Raw genomic sequence first — 19,597 nt, forward strand, 5'->3', positions numbered from 1 at the left:
GGGTCTCTTTTTTTTTTTTTTAATATTTTATTTATTTATTTATAGCGTCAGGTCTCAGTTGCGGCACGCGGGATCTTTCCTTGCGGTGCACAGGCTTCTCTCTAGCTGTGGTGAGCAGGCTTATTTGCCCCGTGGCATGTGGGATCCTAGTTCCCCAACCAGGGATCGAACTCACGTCCCCTGCATTGGAAGGTGGATTCTTAATCACTGGACCACCAGGGAAGTCCCGAGTCTCTCTTTCTTAAAACCAAAGATATGAAACTCAAAATCACTGGTGATGCTGTAAAAGAGACTTTTACACTCTTGTAATAATGGAGGAAGTCAGTTTCCTCAACCTGTATGGTGATAAAAATCACTTGACATGTTAAAAATACAGATTACCAGGCACCTTCCCTGCAGACTCTGACTCCAAAGTTCCGACTCAGACCCAAGAATATGTAGATGATACTTGTGACCAGGCAAGTTTGAGTCACACCAGATTAGGTGAATTGTGAGATTTTTCCATCACATGGTCAACAAATATGAACTAACCACTCCTCTATACACACTAGAAGTTCAACTGCACAGATGAGGAATCAAAGACATAGTCCTTGTCCTTAAGGAAAAAACGCTTTCTAGAACAAACTAGACCAGGTCAGTCAATAGAGGAAGGCTTTAGACAGGAACAAAGACAAACTGTGTGTGTGTGTGTGTGTGTGTGTGTGTGTGTGTGTGCATTTGTATGTGCGTGCACTTGGATCTAATATTAGAGATTAGAACAAATTCCCTCAAGAAATATTTGCACTATGTCTGCATTATATAATTAAATCCATATAACTTGGTAAATACATAGATTTATTCTATGTATTTGTATTTAGTCTATGTAATGTTCAGCTCAGAGCTGAACATTACATACTTACATGTTGCAGGAAGGAGCATGATTTACTTGAAGAAGACCAAGAAGAAAACAGTGAAAATATGGTCAGGGAAAGGATTTGAATTTCAAGATTCTAAAAGATGGTGCAGACCTTCATTCATTCATTCATCAGAATTCTACAAAGTGGCTGTGAAAGTACTAAATCCAAATTCCAGAGACAGTGTGATGCAAATCCGCAAGAAATGCCGTGTGGAGATTTGGAAGAATAGACCTAAGCTTCAGATAATTTGAGCCTTTCCTTTGCTCAGCTTCTAGTTTTAATAGGAGCTACAAACTTTTCCATGACTTTTTTAGAGAGATATCTCTCTTCTGAACGTAATCTAAACTCCTACTTAGAAGATAGGCCTTCAACTCCCGGAGGCCCTGAGATAAGCAGTGTTCCAACATGGTTAGGAGCTTAATACTTGAATCAAATGCTTTTAGATGGACTAAAAGCTTACTAGTTGTGTGACCTTGTTGGGCAAGGTCTGCTTTCTCTGAGAGTCTGTTTTCTAATCTATAAAATGAGATTAAAACCACATACCTCTTAGAAGTACTGGGAGAATTAACTCAGATAACATAAGGACAGCACTTACAGTATCTGACACATAGTCAAACCTCAATAAATGTAGCTAGATGCATATTTAGGCGATTATGCCAGAAAGGCCCATGGTGATCAATCAAATCAACCCTCTTACTGTGCAGATGAAGAAACTGAGGCAACTAGGACAGTAATCTGCCAATTACAGATTGACAGAATTTGGGGAAAAATCCAGTCAGAGGCCACTAAATCCAGTCCAGTCCACTAAAAATCGAGTTAGTGTTCTAAGAAAACCATTCAATTGTATTTGTTTGATAACACTGTAACAGCAACAAGAATTGAATCAGAATTACATTAAGATATTCCCTGGAAATTGATTAGAGCTTGCCATATTTTTGCAGCATACATTTTTAAGGATATTCTCAGCTTTGTGTGTTAGGGAGAGCAAACTGCAGTTAGGTCCTCTTTGAAAACCTTTGCTTTTTGTAAATGAAATCTGCTTTAAAAAAAAAAAAAAAAATATATATATATATATATATATATATATATATATATATATCATTTTAACACAAGGTGACAAGGGTAGAGAATGACTTGCTATGACAGTGACAATTACTTGACTAGATGTAGTTAGAGAAGAACTCACTGGAAAAGTGATAGTGGGGCTGAGATCTGCATGATGTGAAGGAGGCAGCTGTGCAAACTCACGGGCTGATGGAACAGCAAGTGCAAAGGCCCTGAGGTCAGAAGGGTGTGATGTATTTCAACAACTGGGATTCTGATCCAACGAGGCTGTAACACACTAGAAAATGGAAGAAAGCAGCTGGAGGATGGGGTCCAACTATCACCAGAATGTATGAAAAGGGCTTGACACAGTGTCTATACATATAAGTGTTTACTAAATGAGAGACAAATATGCTTTTGAAATTCACAGCCATTGTTCGTAAATCATCAGATACAGCTCCCAGCAGACAAGAGACCCTTAATAAATGGCGATGGTTATTATATAATAAAAATAATCAATGTAAAATTCTTATAGTGCTTGGCACATAGTAAGCATTCAAAACCATTCTTTATATATATCATTATTAATATCATTATATAAAATATTGATATAGTAAATGTCAGATAGATATTGTATTAAATGAATGAGCAAACATGCAACACAGTGACCAGTGGCCTGAACAGTGGAAACCTAGTTACTAACTCTGCCTGTTCCTAGCAATTACTGAGCGTTTCTACAATGGCAAAGGGGTTTTTTTGGGGAAATAACAGCCACTCTTTATTAAGGATCTAGGAGTAGTAGCGGCAGAATATAGACAGAAAGCTGTGTGACTAAAGTTTGTGCTCTTTGCCTCATGCTAAGTGGCTAAATCCAACATTCCTTTTTTTGATGCCATAAAGTTATCCACACATTATGCTTTATTATTGGGAAACATAGCTGGAAAAGCCTGAGACTTGAACCCCATTCTTCAAGACAAACCTCAGGTAAGCTCAGACAAAGAAAGACCCCAGGGAAGGGAATTAACGCTGGTTGAAACCCACAACGTGCCACCCCGTGACCTCTATCTCCTCGCTTATTGCCCACAAGAACTTTCAAAGACAGAGATGATTATCACCACTCTTATGCTTGGGGAAGCCAACACCCAAAGACATGAAGTAATTCACCTGAAATCATGCAATCTGTAGGTGAGAAGGCAGGGCTTTGAGGCGAGGCCTCTTGTCTGCTCTGCGTCCATGCCTGAAAGCCAATCATGGAATCAATGGAGAGGTTCCTAACACAGCAGCCTCCTGCCTCTGGGCGGGAGTATTCTTACCCAGGAGTCTGCTGCCACGACAGTGAAAGGGAAGTATCTGCGCCTCCTGCTGGGCTCGAAAGACAAACCCAGCACATTTTCCAATTGCACTTTACATGGTGAAAGTATTTTAATGACTTCAGCCCTACAGTAGTTCAAGGCTCCCCTTTCCTCTCCAGAAACACACAGACACTGAGCTTCCAAATGTCTCCCTGGAGAGAAAATAAACCTCTTGCTCTTGTTTCTTCCAGAAGAGAAGAAAAAAAAAAAAATCAATCTCTTTCATCAAAAGATTAGATTTAACCCATATCCTTTCCCTTTCCAGGTTTCCTTTTGGTTAGTTTACCTCCTAAGCAAAATCCAGGAAACATGCCCCCCCAACCCCGCAAAGTACCATCAGTGAACCCCCAATCCTACCCCTCCTCCAAACAGGGTCTTTGCAGCCCCATCAGCAGGCCCTGCTCTGGTGCAGGTGGGCCAGGGATCTCTCACCTGATAGAAGGGACAAACCAGAAGCTCTGAGAATTTCACTTGAGCCGGAAGAAAAGAGAGGTGCGGTGACACAAGGATGAAGAGCAGAAGGAGACACGAGGACCCCAAGATCACAGCCTGAGGCTCTTACTCAAGCATCCCTCGCAGAGGCTCAAACGTCCATTTGGCTGGAGGTAGGGCCACCAGAGAGACCCCGAAGTCTCGCTCAGACCCATTAGGAGTGGGAAAGGCAAAGGAAGACGCATAGAGCCAGGCATGGCCCCCTCGTATCTGCGCTCAGAAGGTTTTGCTTTCACTCAGGCTCTTGCACAGCGTTATAAACACCACCTGCAACTCTTCTCCTCCAAGGTTTCTCAGAGGCCCTTGGCATTGTCTGGGGACAAATGTCATGCCAATTTTACAAGTAAGGAAGCCGGGGCTGAGATAGTGACAGGCTCAGGACTTCGTGGGGATTTTCTCAGAAAATTAGAAAAAGAGCTTACGTTGAACCAGCTCATTTGCTGTGGAGTCGGGAATTCGGATTGGAATTTGGGCGTTAAGTTTACTCACCTGTGAGATAGGACTTGTGAGAGAACACCTGCCTCAGAAAGACATTGTTAGGATTCAATGAGGTGATCTGGTAAGAGGGTGTAGCAGTCAGGGTCCCATCAGGAGACAGAAACCCCACAGTCATATGAACAGAGAAGGTGTAATATCAAGAATCATTAACTATCTACAGGGGATTAGCTACGAAAAGAGGATAAAAGGGAACTCTAAAGAACACCCCAGGTGTGAATGAGAGGACCTAAGGGGGTTCTGAGACTCAATCGCAGTGTGTGGGGAGGGGTTTCCTCCACACTAACAAGCAGTGAATTCTCGGGCACCAGCTGGGTGTCCTCCAATTCAGCTCAATTCTGACACTGTCTACCCGGGGATATGATCAGATTCCAGAGGTTAATGTTCAGTCCTACAAGACTGTCCCCGTCCCCCATCACTTCAGAGCCCAATCACAAGTCCAGGTTGTCACCTGTGCTTCTGATCTATGGGCTATGAATCAGAAGTTCCCACCAGCCTCCCCTTGGGTTCAATTTATTTGCTTGAGCGGCTCACAGAACTCAGAGAAACATTTTACTTACTAGATGACCAGTTTATCATAAAAGGATATAGCCCAGGAGCAGCCAGATGGAAGAGACACACAGGGCAAGGTGTGGGGAAAGGTCGTGGAGCCTCTATGCCCTCTCCAGGCTCCCCACTCTCCCCGCATCTCCATGTGTTCACCAACCCAGAAGCTTTCCAAACCCTGTCTCTTCGGGTTTTTATGGAGACTTCATTACACAGGCACGATTGATTAAATCATTGGCCTTTGGCCATCAATTCAATTTCCAGTCCCTCTCCCCTCCCAAGAAATCAGGGGGTGGGACTAAAATTTCCAACCCTCAAGCCAATGTTGGTTCCCCTGGCAACCAACCTCCATCCTTAGATGCTTTCCAAAAGTCATCTCATTAACATAAACCCAGTTGTCAAAAGGGGCTTGAATAACAACACACCCATTTCACCTTTATGGCTCTGAAGCAACTTCAGGAACTGAGGAAAAGAAACCAAATATTATGAAAAAAGATGCTCCCATCGCTCTTATCGCTTAGGAAATTCCAAGGGTTTTGGGAGCTGTGAGTTAGGAACCGTGGGCAAAGACCAAATATATATGAGAAATATATATTTGGTCATTTGAATCCCAAAATAGCACACCAGAACCAGAGAAGAAAGCCAGTGCTCTCTGGCAGCTGGAAATGCAGAAATGTTCCAATATCACAAGCAGGCCCACGAAGAATGGATTTGGAACTGAGTGGTAATAAATTGATAATTGGCCCAGAGGCCTAGTTATCACCATCATCATCACTCCCATTGCCATCATTCCATCATCACTTCTCCCATGGAATCATTTTCCAGAGTAAGTGAAAGTGGAGATGGAAGGATGAGAGCAAGGATGGGCGTCCCACCTCAACTCCGTGAGTCGGGCTCATTGGCAAAGCTTCGAGACAGGAGCAGATTGTTTGGAAAATGGCACCAAGGGCTACTGGAAGCCTGGAACTTTCTGCTCTAGACACCAGGAGCTGTGAGTCTCTATCTCCCTGCTAAGCTCACCCACACTCAGGGAAAGCTTCCCTAACAATTAGAGTCACCAATCGCCCTTCCACAGGATTCACCCAACCCCAGAGCAATGTAAGCAACACAGAGACCCAGAAGAGTACTGGCAGAAAAGAAATCTACTCTCTGATGCCCACCTTCCCACCAGAGGGTCCCTTGTAGTCTTTGTAAACAACACAAGAAGACAGCCCTACACCATCAATCCTGAACACAAAGTAATAGGACACTGACCCACCTCGAAACTAGGAGATTTGAATTACTAGTAAAGGAAAATGTTCACAATTGTATGAAGATCATATTCGGTTTGATAACATCTTGGAACAGCTGCAAAGACTTCTGTTTAAAATAAGATGCATTCTGATGGCTTCAACATCATCCAGCTTTTAACCCCTCAAGGTATTTTCTGCTCCCAGCTCCTACAGGGAGGTGACGTCATGTGCCGTAGCTTGGATAAAACTGAAGGCGATTGCGGAGAGCAGCCCCTGAGAGTCTCATGTTTTCCTTCCCAGTGTGTGCCAAGGACAAGCCTGGGAGGCCGCAGCCCTGGGGGCCCCAAGTGCGAAGCCATTTTAGGCCACACAGGAGACAGCAATAACCCACCATCATTCGATAAACAATCCCAGGACCAAAATAACTGGGAAATGATGACATTCCGAAACAAAGCGACAGACCTCGTGTCCAGGAATTTCCCTTTGAGAAAGAAAACGAGGGGCCTCTTATTTGGCTGTATGATTGGCAGGGAAGGAAGAGTACATTTCAGCGCAGTACGTATAGCTGTGCTCCAGGCTGGGCTGGGCTGCTGTTTTCCATCTACATTTTTGAGGTGCTTCCAATTTCTTCCAAAAGGACATTTCTCAAATATCCTGCATGCAAACTCCCTTGCCACTCAGGACATGCTTTCCTCTCTCAAGGAGCTGCCACCAGCAAGCTGCCAAGGCCTGTGGTACCCCGCCAACGTGGGAGAGCTCAGCTGAAAGCTTCGTTGGACTTTTTCAGAATCACAAGGCTTTAGAGCAAGGTGGGCTGGGTTCATGTTACAACGAACACATCTAATCCAACCAGCTTATCTTCCCACCCAGGGCTCAGTGTGGTGACGGGACTTGTCTGAAAACGCACGGTGAGTTAACAGTGAGAAGTGGATCTGGCATGCCCTTCTCCCTCACCTCAGGCCCAGCTTTCTTCCCACCTCACACTGCAGATACCTAACAAAACACTCAGAGATTAGTGCCTGGATACTCTTGTGTTTTGCCTGTTTGCTCTGCATCCGACCAGTTGTAAGAAATTACTTCAGTTGGAGAGGGCACTGGAAGGGTAGTGTTAGGGCTATGGCCAGGGTTAGGGCAAGGGCTAGGGTTTGAATTAGGATGAGAGTTAGGAGAGTAGTCCAGGAAAATAAATTAACACCTTTCCCCTACGCATCTCAATTGCGATTTTCACCTGGCCTGTCCTGCAACCATTACTCCTTGCATATGAATAATACGAACAAAACTAGCAGATTGGAACATAAGTTGACAAGCTCTAAAGGAAGAGCTTACATCTTAGTCACTGCAGAGTGACTAAGCCAGTGTGCATCTGTTATCTATGGCTGTGTCACAAACCACTCCAAAATGCTTAAAATAACAACCAGTTGATTGCATGCACCTGCACGTGGGTCAGGAGTGTGGGCAGGTGCAGCGTAACCGTGCCCCACGTGATGTAGGCTGCGGCAGCTCAGCTGGGGCTGGAGGATCTAAGACAGTCTCACTCACTTGTCAGGAGCCTTGGTACTGGTTCTTAGCTGGACACCATGCGGCCTCTCTCTCCAGCAGGATAGCCTGGACTTCTTTATGTGGCATCTGGCTCCGAGAGGAAAAGTGGAAGCTGTAAGGCCTATTAAAGGCCTGGGCTTGGAAGCCCCAGAACATCACTTCCTTCATATTCTATTGGTCAAAGCAAATCCCAAGGCCAGCTGGATTCAATGGGGGGTGGGTAGAGGGCAGTGGGGAGAGAGTTTCCACTTCCTAATGGAAGAGCAGCAAAGTGGTGTTGCAAAGAGTATGGACCTAAGGAGGTGGAGTCCCGTGGGGACCAGTTTGTACAGTTTTCTCCATGGTGCTCGTCATGGGGAACGACAGTCTGGAGTAATGGAGAGGGAAGGGGACCTGAGAGCTGGTGCTGAGCTGTGAGTCTACTCTCTGCCTCTTGCTATGAGCGTGGCCTCAGGCAAGTCACCTCCAGAGCTTCCTATATTAAGGGACTTTTCTCCCCTCTAGTATAGGGATACAGTGGCTTGGTTGGAAAGGACAAATGAGATAAATAAAATAAAAACACGTCGAGACTGTGGGGTATGATGCAATTCTAACCATTCTGAATCCAGATACTAATGCTGTGTGATTTTATTGATGCCTTTCTTCCTCTTAAACAGCATTCGAAGTGAACAGTGGGCAGCTGCCAGGGGGGTGCATTTTAAGAGTCCTGAGAAAAGCTGTCTCATCTAACAGGCTGAGGCTTCAAGCCCAGCTCAGCCGCTTTCTAACAAGGAATCATTTGCCTTCTCTGACTTTGAGTGCTTCATCAATAAAATTACAGTTTTGTGAGATTATGGGCTGTTTTTCTTGATTTTTGTGAGGATTGTCATAAAATACCTAGCACAATCTGCACTACGATTCTTTTCCTCACCATTATTATTCGAACACTTAGATTGTGACCAAAAATAAAATCTGCAACTCATAACTTGAGCAGTCAAAATTTCTAGAAAAATAGCAGTTTAGTCTGTGCCTGAGCAGCTTTTTAGACTTAGCTTTTTTTTTTTGAAACAAAACCAAAACTAAAACTTGTTTTTTAAGTTGGAGTCGTCTCTTCTTTAAAAGACAAAACCTGGGCTTCCCTGGTGGCGCAGTTGTTGAGAATCTGCCTGCCAATGCAGGGGACACGGGTTCAAGCCCTGGTCTGGGAAGATCCCATGTGCCGCGGAGCAACTGGACCCGTGAGCCACAATTACTGAGCCTGCGTGTCTGGAGCCTGTGCTCCGCAACAAGAGAGGCCGCGATAGTGAGAGGCCCGCGCACCGCGATGAAGAGTGGCCCCCGCTCGCCGCAACTAGAGAAAGCCCTCGCACAGAAACGAAGACCCAACACAGCCAAAAATAAATAAATAAATAAATAAATAAATAAATAAATAAATAAATAAATAAATAAATAAAGACAAAACCCTATTACTTACATCGGTTTCTGCGCCTGGAAACCCCAGCTGTGGGGAGAAATCCCATCCCAAGTGTGAGAGCAGTGGGAGTCTCCCTTCTCCACAGGCTGCAGGGTGGCCTCACCTGGACCTGTCTTCTCTGGGCTTGTGGGCTGGGCAGGGGCCCAGACCCCATATTTGACATCACTCATTCTATCCCAAGAACTGGTCTTTCTGGCCTCCATCCTCCTGCCAGTGCCCCACGCCACTCGTACATGCCAGGGCATCACAGCTGGCTACTTAAGCCCAGGTCTCTGGCAATGCCCTCTGACAACTCACTCAGGAAAGATGCAGCTGGGGGGTCCTGGCGCTCCCATCACTTGACCTGGGTGTAGCTGCTTTGTTGTGCTTTGCTGTAATTTTCTGGAGCTTGGATGGGCTAAAGCACTCTTCTCAGTTCACACCGTGTGCAAATCCCCACTCCTCCTCCAGCCAAGTTCTCCTTTGCCTCTGCCTGGACCTGGGCTCGTGACCAGCACTGAAGTCAGCTGGACCGGGCTGCTCCCACAAATCGATAAGGATGGTCCTGAGGGCCAGGGTCCTGGGAAAGGGACTGAGGTCGAGGGGAATGACTAATGAAATAGGGTAGATCAGGACAAGCTTGGCTTCCTCTGGCCAAGAAGAACCTAATCCTGATTGGAGCTGAAGGGATGGGCTCCTGAATAAAACTTGTACCAGATGTAGGTGGTTTCTACCTGATCTCTACATCCCAGGGTACTTTAGAGCAGTTAGTGGTAATGGAGCCACATGGGGGTAGACAGGGGTGCTGGCCTGCCTGGGCAGGGGTTGGTAGAAAGGACCAAGGACATTTAAGAATTAGACTCTAATTCTGGTTCTGACACTTACTGACCATGTAACTTTAAACAAGTCGATTTCTCTCAGTTTATTTTTCTGTAAAACAAGCATTTGACAGATCAGAAGTTTTTAATCAAGTGCACGTGGACCAATAATGTGGGTCCATGAGCCGCCTGAAATGGGGTTCCAAACTCCTACTGATTATCATTCTCAGTGTAAATAAAGGCAGTCCAAATGGTCTAACTGAACTCAATTTATAATCATTTGGGACCTTTTCCCACTCCATTCAAAAGCACTTCTGAGAGTTTCCTAATCTGGGTGGAGCCTTCCCCATTTACAAACTTTCTTCCTATATTGTTCAGCCAGCTTGAGCTGCTCTTGCCAGCATCCTAGCTGCAAGAGAAGATTGTAGGGTATCATCACGGAAAGAAACCTCAGGTCAGTATTCAGTTACTATAGGAATTGCAGAGAATTCCAATAAAATTACACAGTATGAGAAGAATCTGGTTCATGTCGTCACAAATATATGGTTCTTGCTGAGATAAGCTGTGGCCGTAGCATTCCTATTTGGGAAAACAAATGTTCCTTGCAGACAGTTTAGCCCATTCCTTCCTCAGAGAACGTCTACACTAAATAACCACCCACAAGAAGGTGATATAAATAAGATAGTAACATCACTTGCTTAATCCACTGCAGGACCCTCCTAAACCAAAGCCAGTTAGCACTTGCTTAAGGCAAGCAATATTTTTCAAGAAAAAGTGAGTCATGCTGATGTAACAGGATAGAATGAAGGCAGTCAGCCGTTTGGGTCATGTGGTGTCACTAGATGGCAGGGGGTAGGGAGTGGGGGAGATAGCCCCAGAGGCTGCCCGGCAAAAAATCCACACTAGGATCGAGAGGCAAACAGGGTACGTACCCCGAACTGACCCATTAGGCTTCTTTCAGAAGTTACTGGCAATGAGCTGAGAGACTAAATTTATTGATTTTCCTCCTTCGTCAAAAGTCTTGCTTTTGGTGGCGAAACCAAAAGCCAAGCAAGCACAGAGCTCGTCGCCACTCTGGACCGGAGCAGCTCATGCCCCCTCGGGAGAAACAGGCTTGGGATGCCCTGCCTGTGGGTTCATTCATTCATTCCCCAAACATGCCCTGATTGCCCACTACCTGCCAGGACAGTCCAGGCAGGGGGGGTTACAGAGACAGGGAACTCAGAGCCCAGGGACCCGAAGAGAGGACTGACCCCTCGGTAGGCCTGGAATAAATGCAGATCATCTCCCGAAAAGTCAATGAAGAAGCTGAAAAGTAGCCACTCGTTTTTGTGAAATGGAAGTTTTAAAAATAAATAAAAGGCTGGCCCTGGGTCTGCCTGGCAATCATCAACCCCGATCACCAGCTGGCAAGAGTGAAGAAAAGCAAGCTAGTTTTGCTTTTTTTTTTTTATTGCCAACATGAAACACAAGTAGGAAAACCATTTACCACAAAAGCACTCAAAAATCCTGCGTTCAAAAAACAAAGGGTCTGTGATGAACTAGGCCACAGCTCCCTGGAAAGTTGATGGTACAAAAGAACAAAATGTTTCTGGTGTGTTCTCACCCTAGAGCAACCGACCTGGTGCAGTAGAAGAGTGAGGGCTCAGAGGAAGTGGGCAGAGAACTTCAGATCCTAAATAGCTAATATGCACTAGGGGCTGATTATGTGCCCGGTACTGTTCTAAGTAGTCTATATATATTAATTCATTTAACCCTCACAACCACCCTATAAAATGGGTTCTGTTACTAGCCTCATTTTTCAGGATAGGAAACAGGCACAGAAAGGTTAGGTAACATGCCCAAGGTCACACAGTCAGTCAGAGGAAGACCTTGAATTGAACTGAGCCTGTGCAGTGGGCCCTGGGAGCCTAGCTCTCCCCGAAGCTCCAAGGGTGGTGGGGCAGGGTGGAGATGGGGTTGTCTGTGCTTCCTGGCAGCATAACCGAGCGATAAAACCAGAGGTTTGGACCGGAAACCCTGAGCTTGAATCCTGATTCTGCCATTCGGTGGTGTATGATTTTTGGTAAGTTACTTAACTTCTCAGGTCACAGGGCCCTCATTTGTCAGCAGACACTAGAGATCTTTTTTAAGTCTGTTGTGAGGATGTGAGGATGACGTGAGATAAAAATAAAACCCACACAGAATTCCACACTTAAGGGAGAGCAGTTCCACCTGACTATGGTGTACGTTCCATACCCATGAGTTTCAATCAAGTTCATCTAAGAAGTTGCAGGTTGTCAAGGGACGCATCAAACCAGTAAAGAGTCACGCATTAGCGGGTCTGATTCATCCACACTCTGGTAAAAGCAAGGCAGTTTTTTCATTTTTCCAGAGCATCTGTTGCTTTATTTTGAAATACTAGAAAGTGCAGTCATTCATTTTAACCAAGGAAACTAGCAACCTGTGTGACTACAATTGTAGAGCAATTTGAGGAACTGTGAACTGTGTAAGATGCCCAAGAGCTTTTATTAGGAACACAAGTCTCATTCGAGTCCAGACAATAGCTAAACACCATGGCGGGAGATAAGGGTTCACGCTAGGCTGGTAGTGTATACGTATACGTGCACACCGCAGAAAAAGTTATTACTTAGCATTTTCACAAAACTTTAGAACTGGGAACAACTGTGTAGAACTACATAGAAGCCCTAAATATCACTAAATCCAACTACCCACTTCATGCTTGAAATGGTTAAATGAAATGAGAGCTGAGGATCCTTTCACCTTAATATTCTACGATTCATTTAATAAAGCATATTCTTTTCTTACAGACATTTTCAGCACTCAATCATCCACCCTGCTCTCTGCTTGATATTCAGTTAATATCCAACCAGTGAATTTGGAGACTTCCCAAACAGACTAGGGATACTTCACTTGGGTTCTACACAATTCAGAGTATTAAGACTCTGAAATAATATGCAAAATAAGTGTGTGCCTTTCGCTGGAGAGCAGGCACACAATTTCCACTAGCTCCTCAAGGCATCTGTCGAGAGACCAGGAAACACATATTCTAAGAATCGTGTTATATATAGGTGCAATGGACAAAATATACTGGTGTAGGTCCCCTTTTTTGGAATCAGCATACGATGCCTATGTGGAAAATAAAATTAGCTCCGAGAGATTTACGGATAATAAACTTCACTAACCTGGCACAGAAAAATCTGGAGTTCACTGCTGAGTTGGTGGCTTGAACACAGACAGGCTGCATGCACCCACCAACGTGAAAAAGTAGTGTTCTCCTGGACATTTCTTGGGTTTTGTGTTTCTAACATGAGTATTAGTAGTTAACGCTTTATGATTGCCTCTTCCATCTATTCATAGCACGTTATTTCATGCCTAACTACAGATATATGAAATATCAGAAGTGCAGTAATAAAAAGTACAACAGATTTGGTGTCAGACAGACCTGGGAGCAAATTCAAATTTGTAATCCCTTACCTAGATGCCTTGGACAAGTCATTTAACCTCTCTGAGCTTCAGCTTTCTGGCCTGTAAAGTACAGGTATTAATGCCAACCACATAGGGTTGCTGTGACAACCAATGAACTTATGTACAGAACATACCCCAAACTTTGCCAAGGATGTAGTACGCACTCAACAAACGCTGAAATGAAGCTAGAAAAGAAATGTTTTTATCTTACGGAAAACCACTGAGAGCAGATTAAGACTTACAAAGGTTATCCAGCAACAACTACCAGGATCTCTTGAAGTCTGAGGGGAAGGATTTCAACAGATATCGTAGTCTGGTGGATGATACAGATACCCATTCATTCAGGAAATATTTGTCAAGCACCACTACATGCCAGGGATACCATGATGAGTAGGCAAACACTAGTCTAATAACCATATAAATAAATGTAAGACTGGAACCGTGATAAGCGCTCAAAGGAAAGGTGACTGACGCCTGGAGGTTTTATAATAGTGAGGAGTCACAGAGGCATGGAGGAAGGGATTCTCCACCTGAGATCTGAGGGCTGAGTGAGTGGGCACCCATTAGGAGAGGATGAAGGGAGAGAATTCCAGGCTGATGATTCTGGTGGTGAAGGAGATTGTGATTACTGGAGGTTTTGAGGGAAGTACTGAAGCAAGGGATAGAATATTCCAAACATAATGCAGAATGATCAAAGGAGGTCTTCTGAAACTAGTTTTATAACCCTTTTTTTAAACCTTCACCCTCTCTGAGAATATAAATAGGTCAGGGGTGGTTGGATATGAGGTGGGGGATTTTGGAGAGAGCTGTGGTACGCGGTGAGCCCTGCCCCACTCCACGGGGAGAAGCGTGGGGGTGGGGGTCCCTCCCCTCAAACCTAAGAAAGGGAGCTTCCCAGGGCCAACTTGGAAAGCTTCATGTGCGTCACCATAATGTTCAGGGAGTAGCGAGGACTGAGGTCTGACCTAGCTGAATGGTCAGCAAATGCTTAATTGCTGCTACAGAGGGTTCAGCCTGTCCTCATGGGAAGATCCCGAGAGGTGGAGCCCGGACCAGCGTAAGGCTCGGGGACTGGACCACCTGACGCCAGGAGGAAGGCGAAGGCGCCAGCTGAGCCCCGCTGAGTACAAGCCTCATTAGCCTCTCAGCACTTGCCTAGAGAACCAGAAAAAAGTCAGAAAAGATAGCATTTCACCAATACTATCTAAAGCTGTTTTGTAGAGTCCCAGCTATCTGAATATTCGCGAGGTTCAAATTGCAGCGCAGCAGACAGTCACCCACAGGCAATGAGATGGGACCATGATGATATATAGCTAGAGATACTAGAGATATTTTAAGGTTTGGGGTGGGGTTTAGGGATAATATTATTGTGGTTTCTGGTTTGCTTTTAAAACAGCTATCAGGGAAGGGATCTTATTTATCAACACTGTTCACTTCTACACAGCAACAAAGTCAAAGGAGACAAGGGAGACTACACTACAGGGAAGATTCACAGGTTACCCTTGCTTTTGCAAAACATCCTATTTGAAGTTGCATGCCACTTCTGTCCCTGGGAAAGATATCTACATCTCAAGAACAGCTAATACGGATGTCTTTAATACTATGATGATGATATAGTATTAATTTAGCATTTACCATGTGCCAAGTATTGTTAAGATTGGTGTGTGGCTCCTTAAATATGGTTTTTGTTAGGGAAAGAAGGATGGCCCTTCTGTCTCCTGCCTTTTTACCCAGTGCTATTTTTGTTTTACGCCACACTTGTGACATTTTGGTGCTCTCAGGAGTCCTGCCTTCAAAGACAAACTCTCCTGGCTCCTCTTCAGAGCTGGCCATTCTCCCATAGAGCTCACCCCCGAGGCTGTGACCAAGAGCTCCTTGAGTCCACAGAGCAGACCCACCTTTGCAGCTGCTCCGGTCAGGGTGGTCAGTTAGCTACTGCACTGTGTTTCGGTGCAGATTTTAATACATTTGCTTATAATTTGTGAGCAGAAATTTCCTCTGAACTACCCCTCATTAACTACCCCTCCATACACACACACACACACACACACACACACACACACACATACACAACTACACACTATCAACCCTCCTCTTTCTTCTCCCTGCCCAGGAATATAATCCAATGCCCCATCATTCTGCTCAGAGCACAGACTTGCTCTAATGGTGAGGAGGCCGCCTTCCACCCTCTGTTTCCTGTTTCACAGACCTTTCTCCCTTTATCCAGTCCTCAAGTGTATTGGGTTCCTGGAACTCCATCTTTGTCCCCATCTTTTTCCCACCTACACATTTTCCTCCCTTTCCATGGTTTTGCTCACATCTCTTTGCTCACACCACCCAGACACATGGCTCCGGACAAGATCTCTCTCCTGAGTGCCAGGTTCTTCATCTTTGGCTACTTCATCTCCAGTGGTTGCCTCGGTTTCTTCACTGGATCATGAGGTCCTCAGAGATGAGAACCATGCCTCCTCCAGCAGCATGTATCCCTCGAGGCTTGTACTGCAGGAAGCATTTCGTGTATTTTTTACTATGGTGTATGAATTAGTGAGTGAATGAATAAATGGATTCAATGAATGTCTATTTAATGAATAACAAATTAAGGTGAGAAGAGAAAAAGACCTTCCAAAGGAATAGCCATGTGTGGCTTTGTCTTCTCACCTAGACAGAACATCCTGGAGAATAGCCCAGGGAATGCTGTATTCTGTAAGCTGAAACAGATGTGTTAGAAAGTGGCATGGTCAAATACGTTGGACAAATACTAGATTTTGAAAATGTCAGCAGGGCTTTTTGATCCTCTAATATGCTAATGTACAGTTCAAATGTCCGAAAGAAGATGCTTTTCAGCCCTTGTTAAATATATTTGAGTATATTTTTATTTTGGTTTGTGTGTTTAATGTAAACCAGTTGTTCTGTAGACTGAGATTCTGTGGATAATCAATTGGGGGAAATGACGCTCTAGAACATCAGATCTCTGACTAGTCCACTACTTATAAGAACATAATTAAAAAAACAAACAACTTCAACCCAGTGGTAGTATTCAGGAACATTGGATTTTTTCTAAGAACAACTTAGCAGATCATGTAGACCACTTGGACCCAAAAGAGACTTTGGGCTTGGCCTGATATGGACCACACCCCAGAGGGTTAGGGAGGAGATGTGGATATACTTCGGGCTCACATGGGTTCTCGATCACTCAGGCCACCTGTTAACCCACTTGCTATGTTGAACACCACTTTTGTCCTGCCTCCCCAAGTAGAGTGACGTTTCCATCGTGAAGCCCACACACGCTGACTCTCAACAGCTGCTCCTCTCTGGGGACTTGGTGGGGGAGGGGGTGACCCCTCAAGCTACAGCAGCTGCAGGAAGTGCTGAGTGACATCACCTCATGCTAAGCCAAGAAGCCTCCACAATGTCAGGTCTGAAGCAGTCATCTTGAGACAGAAAACACACAAATAACCCACCTCTTTCCGTCCTGGGGAATGAGCTCACAGCTCCAGAGAGCCCAGCTCTATGAGTGTGCCAGGTGATGTCAGGGTTAGTGTCCTGGAAGTTCTGACACACTGCAGGTGCTTCATTCATGGGACACCACTCAGTCTGTACCAGATGGCAGCATGGGAGATGGACGTCCAGCTCCAGACTTTCCCTCACTCTAAGTTATAAGGCGTTCGGGGGACAAACTCACCTGTTTTCTTGGACTGTGTTCTCTGGATGTTGGGCCAACCAGAATGGGAATAGGGTGGAGTTGGAGAAGAGTTTCTCTAGGGATTTCTCTACAAATAAAAATTCCTGGCAATTGCCTCCCACTTCTATGGCCAACTGTTATTCTCTGGGTCATGAAAAATCCTGCGTTGTTGGTCATATAGGGGAATATAGTGAAAGAGTTAAGAGAGCTGATTGGCTCTCAGAAAGGTAAGCAGAGTTATAGGGAACAGGAGAGACATCCCTGTAATGAGTTGGACAACCCAACACTTAATGCACTTCCCTATTCCCTACCCTGCTTTTTCCAAAGCCAAGAAACAAAGAGAGTTCGACATCAACCTGTATTTTAGTTCCATGAAAAAAGAGCTTCTCTATTGTTATGCTCAACTACGGTTACACTTGGCCTGACTGTACCCTGCTTTCTCATTATAGATAGGAAATGGGCATGAATAAAACCAGTGTGTTTCTTTAAACCCCTCAAAAGAGGTCCTAGTTTGATTCCCATGTCTCAATTCCCTGTAACGTCCTCGTTTGAATCTTTTGAGAGCTAAGTCTTCTCTATGTCAGGAGGTGTTTGTTTACCTGCCTGACAAGATGAGGTCTCAGGGACCCCACAGGGGTGCCATGGAAAGATGTCCCCTTCAAAGGAAGGAGTCCCTTCAGACCTTGAATACCTACACCTTATCTAATGACTAAAGCTGATGGAGGGAGCTTGTCAAGAAAAGGAAGGAGACAGAAAGACAGGAAGGGAGAAAAAGAAATGAAGTGGAAAGAGGGAGGGAGGAAGAAGGAAAGGAGGGAGGAAAAGAAGGAAGAAAGGGGAGGAAGAAAACTGGGGCTGGTCAGAAACCCATTGGATTTTATAAATAAGTCATGGAAATAATGAAATCCGGCTCTTCTGAAAATGAAAGAGAATGAAAAAGGCTTCCCTGCTTTCCCCATGATTTGTGTCCTGGTCCAGCCAGCCTCAAAACTGAGGAGAGCTGGGCAGCAATCCGAGCTACAGCCTGAAGTCCCAAAGGTCTGCATGTCGGGGGATGCACTGCAAGCGTGGCTGCTCTGAGGGCCCCTGGAGGGTCCACCACTGCTGGTCAGGAATGGCCCTCAGGAAGCTGGTTCACGGCCATTTAATGAGCAACCCTCAGAAGAATGGATGGGGGACCCAAGGTCTGAATCTTGATTCCAAAAACAATATGCCAGCAATTTGTCCTTATGTCCTCCAGGAAACCACAGAGGAAAGTGACCTCTTAGTGAAGGTTCCTGCACGTGAGGGACCCAGTCCCTTCATGGCACACAAGTGCCTGTGTCGGGGCAGAGGAAAATGCTTGGACCCAAACAAAAGAGCTACTCTACCTGATGTCAATAGCTGCTCATGGCAGAACTGGGAAGAACCAGGATAAGTATCAGAATACCTCACCCTCAGCCCACACAGGGCCAGCGTTGTCTTCATCTGTCAGTACCCATCTACTAGAATGAAATGTCACTACACATCTACTACAATGGCTTAAATTTAAAAGATTGACCATAATAGTGGAGGGATCGAGATAGCAGAGTAAGAGGATGTGGAGCTCACCTCCCCACCGTGAACACATCAAACATACAACTACATATGGAAAAATTCTCACTGAAAACTAACTGGAAACTGGCAGAGGGCTCCTATACAGCCAAGGCTATAAGAAAGATACACATGAAATTGGGGAGAAAGGGAAGAAAAGTGATCAGGTCGGAACCAGTGGCCCCTGGGAAGGGATTCAGAGGGAGATTACAGGCGTGGACACCTGCCCTGGGGAGTGAGCAGTTTGAGCCATAGATTGGGTTTCCCAGTCCTGGGGTCTACACAGAGGAGACAAGCCCCTTCAGCTTATTGTAGGGCCACTGGGACAAATAGAAGGGCTGGGAGAGTCCTGGACTCTGCTTGTGAGGAGCACGCGTGCACCCGCTAACCCCCAAGGCAGGGTAGAGAGACATCTGCCCTAGCGGCTGCCAGGTTTCCTGTGAATGTCTCACTGTGCACCCCATCCCAAGCTGAGTGAACTCTCCTTCTCCGGCCCCGCTCACTCCACACTACAGCATGACACTGGATCTAGGGCACCCACGACTAGGTAAAAGACTTGACTATAGGCTGCAGAGATGACCTGGTCCCAAGGGAAAGCCTGGGTGGGGCAGTGGTGGCTATTGTTGGCACTTTCTCAGACAGTGCCTCAGAAGCCATCCAGATCTCTGACAGTGGCCACTCCAACATAGCTAATCTCCCAACACATGCTGAGAGTCCATGTGGGCCCCCGCCAGCCCTGAGGACAGTTCCACAACAGGGCAGGGGCAGAGGAGGCAGGGGGCAGTGATCGGCTCTGAGGACAAAGAGGACTTGCACCAGAGGCTGCGTCTGAGTGGGGCTATGGACACCTACACAGGTAGCTCATCAGACCTCTGTCTGCATGCAGGCCTTATGTGCATCAGCACTTCCTTCCTCTGGGGCAAACATCCCGGTGCAAGGAGAAGGAAAACACACACACTTAAAGGGAACAGAAGCAGCTTGGGCCCAACCCTCAGGGCTTCTGCTCCAGCAACTTGGGATCAGACCACC

Source organism: Balaenoptera borealis, assembly GCF_965194805.1.
Source record: "Balaenoptera borealis genome assembly, chromosome: 3".
Classification (NCBI taxonomy): domain Eukaryota; kingdom Metazoa; phylum Chordata; class Mammalia; order Artiodactyla; family Balaenopteridae; genus Balaenoptera; species Balaenoptera borealis.